Source organism: Dreissena polymorpha, unplaced genomic scaffold (assembly GCF_020536995.1).
Source record: "Dreissena polymorpha isolate Duluth1 unplaced genomic scaffold, UMN_Dpol_1.0 chrUn016, whole genome shotgun sequence".
NCBI classification, from domain to species: Eukaryota; Metazoa; Mollusca; class Bivalvia; order Myida; family Dreissenidae; genus Dreissena; species Dreissena polymorpha.
This window is the reverse complement of record NW_026273330.1, coordinates 104383-113085: the sequence shown is the minus strand read 5'-3', so window position 1 is coordinate 113085 and position 8703 is coordinate 104383. Positions and strand designations below refer to the sequence as shown.

General features: G+C 34.7%; 1 long non-coding RNA gene across 1 annotated transcript; it reads right to left on the bottom strand.

The window, feature by feature from the left end:
* Positions 1-591: 591 nt before the first annotated feature.
* On the bottom strand, positions 592-6258 carry LOC127863565 (uncharacterized). Its single transcript, XR_008041092.1, has 4 exons — positions 6173-6258; positions 5273-5490; positions 3376-3483; positions 592-2326 (listed from the first exon to the last, which is right to left on the bottom strand). It is a non-coding gene; the product is annotated as an uncharacterized LOC127863565 (long non-coding RNA).
* Between the last annotated feature and the right edge of the window lie 2445 nt (positions 6259-8703).

The window sequence follows — 8703 nt, the reverse complement described above, 5'->3', positions numbered from 1 at the left end:
TTGAATATAAAATTTCCCGAAGGTAGGCCTGGCACTTTTCGAAAAACAACATGTGCAATCTACAAACAGTTTTTACATTTACATTGATATGTTATTCAATTGAATTTCTATTTTTGGGATGGATAGGGTATGAAAGGGACGCAACAGTGCGTTCTGCAACGATATGATAAGCGTGTTCAGCATAAAGCAGTTTTATCTCTCGTGATAAGGCTTAATAGTTAACAGTTTTACACTCGACTCTCAATATTAATTCATTGTGTGTGTGCCCCTGTATAACTTGAACATTGTTAGCGTCAGAACGTTTGTCCTTAAAGGATGTGTTTACATATTTAGTAAGTACCACAATCTTGCATTATGTGTACACTCAAGTATTTAAAAATATATAATTAGTGCTGTTCAATAATCTAATAAACGCTTTAACAAAATATCTAAAACTGCCTTCGAAATTGAACGTTAAACATGTAAATGTATTACGCTTTAAACAAGCCATTGTTTTAGCAGTGGACTTGTTACCTCACTGCGCTGCATTCCAACCCGCAAGGTATCAAGGTCAGTTCGCGGTCAGTAACATAATCGTTATATAAACGCTATCAAGGTAACTAGGTGAACTTTAAGTTTATTTTGACAGAAAAGGTATTATTTGGTATTATAATGGTATGTAAATAATATATACTTAACATTTTCAACAATGACATAAGAGGTACTAGTTTCGATTAATTAAATTAGACATATTCCACCATGTAGACCAATTTACTGAGCATACGTGATATGATTCACGATAATGTATAAATATTTCAAATATGTACGGATGATTCATGTGGTGCCGGCTGACCTATACAGCATGCTTTCCTTTATTTTCCGTCTTCTTGTGTTGGTCAATTATGTTACGCCTGATCAATTATATCTAATAAAGGGAAACAAGCCACGAAATCTGGCGCAGCACACCTTCATTGATTTTCGTATGATGCAGCTAAGAACTGCGCAAAAAATGGGATTCGCTATCTTTGAGCTCATAGATATAACTTCTGATCGTTAATGAACATCGACCAATATCAACGCCGTCTATCTTTTTTTAAAGATATTTCCTGTTTCAATTACTTTGATCGTTGCATTACACATTTGAATAACAGTAAGTCGGATTTCAAGTAATTCTTGGACATATCTCAAATAGATTAGAAATGAGTGTCCTGCTATTAACTAAGAAGGCAATAAATAGCAAGGTCATGAACATACAACTGCAAAATGGAAAAAAGTAATCAAACCCGGCTTAAGGTGGAACATGCAAAACATCTTGAAATGTGTGCATCGGAGCAGTAGTTCTAAAAATGTGTTTAAAGACTGGCATATAACACATATAATTTTTAATGAAAATAATTTCGTATAAAAATTACACCTGCTTGAAACCAACAAAATACGTTTTGTGATGGTAACTTTTTATGTTTGTTGTACCAGTTGGTATCTTTAGAATAAATCGGATTTAGTGGATACTCCGTTCGAGGCAAGCATTATTAAATATAATGAATTGTGTGTTGAAGATTGGCATACACATAAATGCATTCAATCTATTTAAAAATACTTTATACTCTAGTGCTTAGCAATCAAGTGTTGTTATTCAACTTTGTTGTATGTCACGTTTGCAGTTTGAATTAAAATAATAGTGGAACTACGCCTTTTTTCAAAGTCATACGTTGATATAATTCTTATTTTAGATTACATACCTGAGGAAAGAAACCAAATTATCCATATTTCTGAATCCCTTTTCTCATACGATATGAAGCAGATGCAACGCGTAGTATTTTAAAGATGTAATTACATGTATTAAGAACACGCGAAAACACTATAAATACTAATCCCACTAAAAGTGTTTGAAATCATACGAAATGTGTATTGCTTTTTGCCTGAAACAATTTCAATTAATTGTAAACATTGTGAACTTCAACTTGACAAATCTGGGTCTAGATCATTCGATATGCTTGAATATAAGGGGATATTTTTATATCTGAAATGAGGTAAATATAGAATATTTTGCAAGGTGAATGGGGAATTTGTTGTTGCCATCAATGTCCCACAATGCATTTGATCCAGTTATGCTGTATGATCGTCTATGAATCGCTAAACTCCACCTCATGGCCACAGCTGCTTCGGTTACACTCGTTAGGGATTCTGAAACCTGCTGCGCTGCACCACCAGTTCTTCAGATGCAAGCAATCCCTGCACATTATGTTGGCCCAGAAGGGGATGGCCCTGTGTCTATCTGCGAACATGCGTGTGTAAGTCCTCGTCAGGTATAGTGGTATACAGATGTTGCCTACACAGACCATATTCTCTGAAAAAGAAAACACAATAATCAGAATGCATGAACTGTTCAACTATTATTGTATACTACGTAATAAGTTATACTTTGCTGGCTGTTATTATATATTAAACTTAAAGGCATTTAAGCAAACACATTTTATTTGAACACTTTCCATAAAGCCTTACCATCCCAGAGCAATTTTACAACAAACTGAAACCATTTGAAAATGAACCAATGAATCCTCACATAAATATTCATCAATCTGTCATTTTAACCATTTAAACTTGTCGATGTTGACAAAGTAACTGGGGAACAAGAGGACCAAAATGTACAGGGTCACCCATCTGAGAGCATAAGATGAAAAGAAACAAAGATAACTCTTTTGCAAATATTAAAAACGGTTACCGTGCACTACAAGGCTAACTTAAAGTCAAGGATAAAGTTGTTCCAAGCTCTTTACTATAGTCATCTATAGCAAATTACCCAACCACTTGGTAGCCATGTTTTTTTTTACCACCCAGGTCACTTTTTAACTCAATGATTTGAGCCAAAAATATGACTTTGAGTGTTCACAAGCCATTTTTACAATATGATACTGAGCAAAATGCCCTAACCAGCTGGAAGCAATATTATGTATTTGACTGGAACTATTTTCAATCTCATCGGATGTATTAAGGGAACAAATGGTTTGACCGAATTCTATGAAACACTGATGTTAAAAGGCCTGTATCCTGCGTTTTGAGTCAGCTCAAAGCGCCCAGGTCTAGCAGCCAAACAGTAGGATGGTAACTACGGGTGACTTGTGAAGCTTGTTTTTGGCGGGGAAGGTGATGGAACGACTTGCTCTCCACCTCAACTGTACTTGCTACAAGTCATCCGACAGGACACACCAAAATCAGAGACCACGCTATGTACTCTGTTCTCAGTACGTAAATACACATTTTGTGCAAGTAGTGTTAAGTGCAGAGCGGTGGAAACAGGACTTCGAGCATTGTTTTGTAGATCTTGGAGAGGCAACCAATACGGACCTTTTGTGAGAGTTGCGATTAACTGGGATATTGTTAATTAATTTAACGTACTCAAACTTATTTCTGAAATACAACACTGGATAGACGGATGAAGAGGGAAACACTGGCAGCCTTTGCAACTACTAAGTGCTGCAACTGTAGCTCCTTGTTTCCTGTTACCTGAAAGACATCCAGACAGTGACTACACGCGCGCAGAATGGCAACCGTCTCCGAACCTTATATTGCTAGTAGTTAAAAACACGATAGAAATATTTTAATTTGCATGATGTTAACAATGAATTATGCAATATGTTTTTAATAAAAACTGTGTGATATATTATTTTGCTTTATTTCAAGTACCCAATCGTTTACAGTATTCAGAAACGCAATGCAAATGTGTTTTTCAAAATGGAAAACTCGCTATTGATGCTCTCGATGCACAGTACGAACTTTTCAAAAGAGCACATATTGTGATATTGTGTGTATACTGCATAATATCTGTAATTAGCATATGCTGATAAATGTGTGTCGTGAATGAATGTCTTTACGTTTATAAAGTGTAAGAAGTTATAAACAGCAGTTACAATTATTACTGTAAATAAGGTGTGTTATAAAATGATATGACTTATTTTACAATACTTACAATCGTATGTAATTGCTTAAGACACGTGGGAAAAATATTAAGTGTTAACTATTAATGATAGCCATTTGATGGGGCAGATAATTTGAACTCAACGGTTCAAATTAATTTCATTTTAAAATATGTATCAACACATTTCGATAGATGACATACGCCTACACAAACATTAAACAAACAGAAGTAACTTTTACATTTATATAGAATGACAACACAGCGCATCGTTAAGTTAGGTATGTATTATTAAAATCAAAACAATGATTTAACAGAAAGGTAAGGAAAGACGTAACGCTATACCAATTATAACGTATTCACATTTATTGGAAACAAATAGCACTCACGTGAAGTGATTGTTAATGTAATATTTAGAAACATTTCGAGGAGTAATTTTGTAGGAGGATAAACATCACATGTTAAAATTGTGCATGCCTTATGTAAGATTGTGGGCACTGATTTACTATACCTTTTAATTGAACAGTTCAACAGAGAAAGAACTAATCTAATTTCGATGTAAATTATGAATCTAAAAAATTGAATTTGTCGAGGTAACCTAAACATCTGACTTTTAAGTTCGAGATAGAATATGGTAAGTATAGTCTAAGTTGATAAGTTAATTCAATGGACTTAGGGCTACTGTTCGATATTTCTTGGATTGGATATAGCAGTGGACTGAGTAATTGTAAAATTTCTGAGTGTCATTCACTTTAAACTATATTGGATCAATTTATCCTGCTTTGAGTTATTGCAATTCCAATGCCATGTGTAAAGTAACCACGGAGGGAAAGTGTGATAGGCTCAAACCCATGACGTCGGAACACTAGCACATGTCAATTGATATAATAATGATAATATATTTCAGAATGTCACGACAAACCGATTTTTTTCGGGTTTGAAACTGCAACGACTGAAGAGAAGCAGGAGAGTTCATTGGGTTTTAATCTGTAACTGTTCTCCCTACTGGTCGTATACGTAATTCCGGCCACTTTTGGTGGTTTCATTTTAAATTCTCATGCTAAAGAATTGGGATCGGAATAAAATTTCACATTAATAATCCTTGTTTCACATCTCGTCTGATGTGTACGTTTTTTGCGGTTCGGACGACTTGAATATACCAAAATTCTCCAAATTAAACACCACATAAATCGTCCATGTTTCTGTGTCAATTGTACGTCAAAAATCGGCCATTCTTTGATGTACAATTCATTCTTTATACTCACACTATTCATGTTTATTACATTCCATGGGTTAAGGCAAACGCGTATGGTCAACAATAATGCATGTTTCAACAACTAAATCAGAAAGTTATTGCTTTTATCTCCATTTGAAACTTACCCTTTAAATATGAATAATGGCGGAATCAATCTTTTCAACGTTCCTCGGCAGTTGGTTTCATTTCTTTGCGTGTTTTTAGTGGTTCGCGCAGCCGACAGCTAATGTTTCTGCCATAAAATTCAAGTGGGTCTGCTCTTAACTTCGCTAGGAGCGTCTGCTATACTACGCTTGGAACGATAACCACCGCATCTGCCTGTTTATACTTCACCACTGGTGCACTGCAGACAGCGATTGTGTGTATGTAATCAATAGTGTTTAACAGCTTATGCGACGAAATTGGCTAGACTAGTGTTTTACAGCTTGTGCGACGGCATTGGCCAGTTTATAATTGAAATCTGTACATATTGGCTTCTTTCAGGGAAAACGGGGCTTAATGCATGTCAAATAAGATTAGCCTGTGCACACTTATAAGCCTGTGAAATGCGCACAAGCTTATCAAGGACGACACTTTCTGATTTAATGGTGTTTTCGTGTAAATAGAGTTTCTGGTACTGGGCTGACAATTAATGCACATGCATTGAGCCCTGTTTTCTCAAAATGAAGCTTAAATTATCGTTTATATTAATGATTCGAAAACACACACACACATCCCGACCTTTGCTTTAATACACACTCTTTATAAATTTTAATGGGTTGTGTTCATTTCAAACTTGCGATATAAAAAGCTAAAACATAATTTTGAAAACTGAGTGAGTCTAAGATAATGCAATAGCGAACAACTTCGGTGTCTTCAGCGCTTTGATCCTTTTTCTGCATTTTCTTTCTTCTGAGCAACATAAATATTATTTGTATTATTGCCTTTTGACTAATTCAGCACACAATTACAATAGTAAATTGACTACACATACGTTGGGAATAAACCCTGTGCATGTTCTTATTTTCGTTTAAAAGTAATCTTACCTCTTGTAGAAGTGAAATCTTGAAAATCAAATTACACAATCCGTGTTTATAGTACGCAGAAGACGCATGCTATTCAACAACAACTATATCGTTATAAACCTACGTAAAACGCTTTTATTAGTTCAAGGCCTCGTTGTTATCGTTGAAAGATATAGGTACTGTATCAAACCCTCCGTACGTGTATGAACTATAAAAGAGACAGTCCTTTCGCATACATATTGTTGCTGTGCAATCTGATCAAAAGTCCGGGAATCCCGGTCTGATGCAATCATAACCCTTGCAACGTGTCTTCAACATTAATATGTTTTGAAAGCAGACAGGCTGAATATATTGTCATATTTCTTGTAAGAAACCTAGGTATGTAGCAGGATAAAACATCGACTTCCTATTCCTTACTTAGGTCTAACAAAGACAGGATGCGCATATAAATAATATTGTATATTTTCATGTCATTGGGGTTTAAAATGTATTTGCGATGCTGACATTGTATTATATTGTGTTTTTTTTTTTAAATAAACGTCATAATATATTAAAGAGGAAGAGGGATAATTCATGAAAAGCATAACAATTACGCGTTACCGTTGTAATGAAGATCTTAAATCCTGTTTTTGTATGTCATTGTTATTTAATTTTCAGTATCTATGTGAAGCGTTGTGTGTGAAATTAACTTAACATTTGCAAATACGACCATCGTATTCAAATATAAATATGATGTATTGGATGCAGCAAACTTGCTTGCACTGGTTTCATCAATTACCGTTGGCATTATTAACCAGGATTTCCGGAGGAAAAAACTGGTTATTAGATTGGCGAATGTCGGCGGGAGGATGGGCGGGCGTGCAGGCGGACGATCTGGCGGGCGGGCGGGCGGAACGAGCTTGTTAGGGCCATAACTTTGTCGTTCATTGTGAGATTTTAAAATCATTTGGCACATTTGTTCACCATCATTGGACGGTGTGTCGCGCGAAAGAATTACGTGGATATCTCCAAGGTCAATGTCGCCACGACTAAAAATAGATTGATTTTGAAAAAAGTGTGGTTACTATGAAAATGTAACAATGCACATTTTTAGTTGTCTTCCTTTATCAGACTGTTTTTTTTTTCAAATTTAAATCAAGGTTGCCACGAGTAAAAATAGATTGAATTTTAAACAAGGGGGTAACAATTTACATTTTGAATTGTCTCCCTTTATCAGATTTTTTTTTAATTGAAAACCTGGTTTTATTACAATTTTGTCCCTTGTTTCTAATTATGTCACTATAATGGTTCATGGTCCATGTGATTACTTGAATAGCCTTGTTCGTCCTGTTAAAGCCTTCAGGTACCGCGAGCATAGCGTGTGTTGTATTTTAAAGGGACTGTCAACCACGAATGACGAAAGAAGAAAAGGTCTAAAATAACGTATTTTTTACAATTATTAATTTGTATTGATTAAAATATCACGACTGGTATATAACATTACTTGAAAAAAGTTCATGTTGTCCATATATTTGGTAATAAAATTTCGCGATGTGAAATCGAAAGTACACCGCGAAAATAGGTAACAGAACGATATACACACTATAAATAACGTAAGTAGATTGATCATAGATTATAAACCATTCACTACGCATGCGAAATTTGCATTCCTGGGTTTACCACGTGACGATGATAATCAATCTACTGGCGTTATTTATAGTTAACTGGTATAGTTACCTGGTAGACATACCCAGTAAAAAAAATTACCAAATATATTGAAAATAATAAAAGTTAACAACTTTTTTCAAGTAATGTAATATACCAGTCGTGATATTTTAATCAATATAAACTAATAATTGTCCAAAAAATACGGTATTTTACATCTTTTATTTTCTTTGTCATTTTGGTTGACAGTCCCTTTAAGCTAGTATTAATTAGCATATTTGGTAACAAATATGTGATTATACTGATTTTATAGATAATGAATGACAAACTATGTATTAAACCTTAGATACGTAGATGATAAACAGTGTGTGGTGGTGTAAATACATGTTCCTTACGTATACGACAGAAACCATTTGGTAAACCATAAAACATGTATGGTATTTGAAGGAGAAGCGAGTCGAATTTATTCATATTTTCAAAACGTATTATTCAATCACATGAATTAGCGGGGCAACAATTTTGATCGCCGATGAATTTGCGCGGACTTTAATTCAGGAATTTTATGTGAAGATAAACTACTGAACATTAATCAAAATAGAATTAGGATGCGTACTGTTATGCGTGTTTTTTGTTTTGTGGTTGTCTAATCTGGTTTAGGTAGCAACTTGGAAACGATCTTTTTTCTAATTTAAGACGTTAAATTGCACGAAGAACATTGCTTATTTGTTTTTGTTGAAGTGTGAAAGGGACCGTGTTTTACAATATGTAACGAATTAAATCCCCGTGCACTCTAATCGAAGAACAATGTATGAACGTGAAATTCGTGAAATCGACGGTTGTGTTAAAGCCTTATGAACAGACATAAATGTCCATATATCTATATTGTTTAAGCGATGATGTAAACTGTC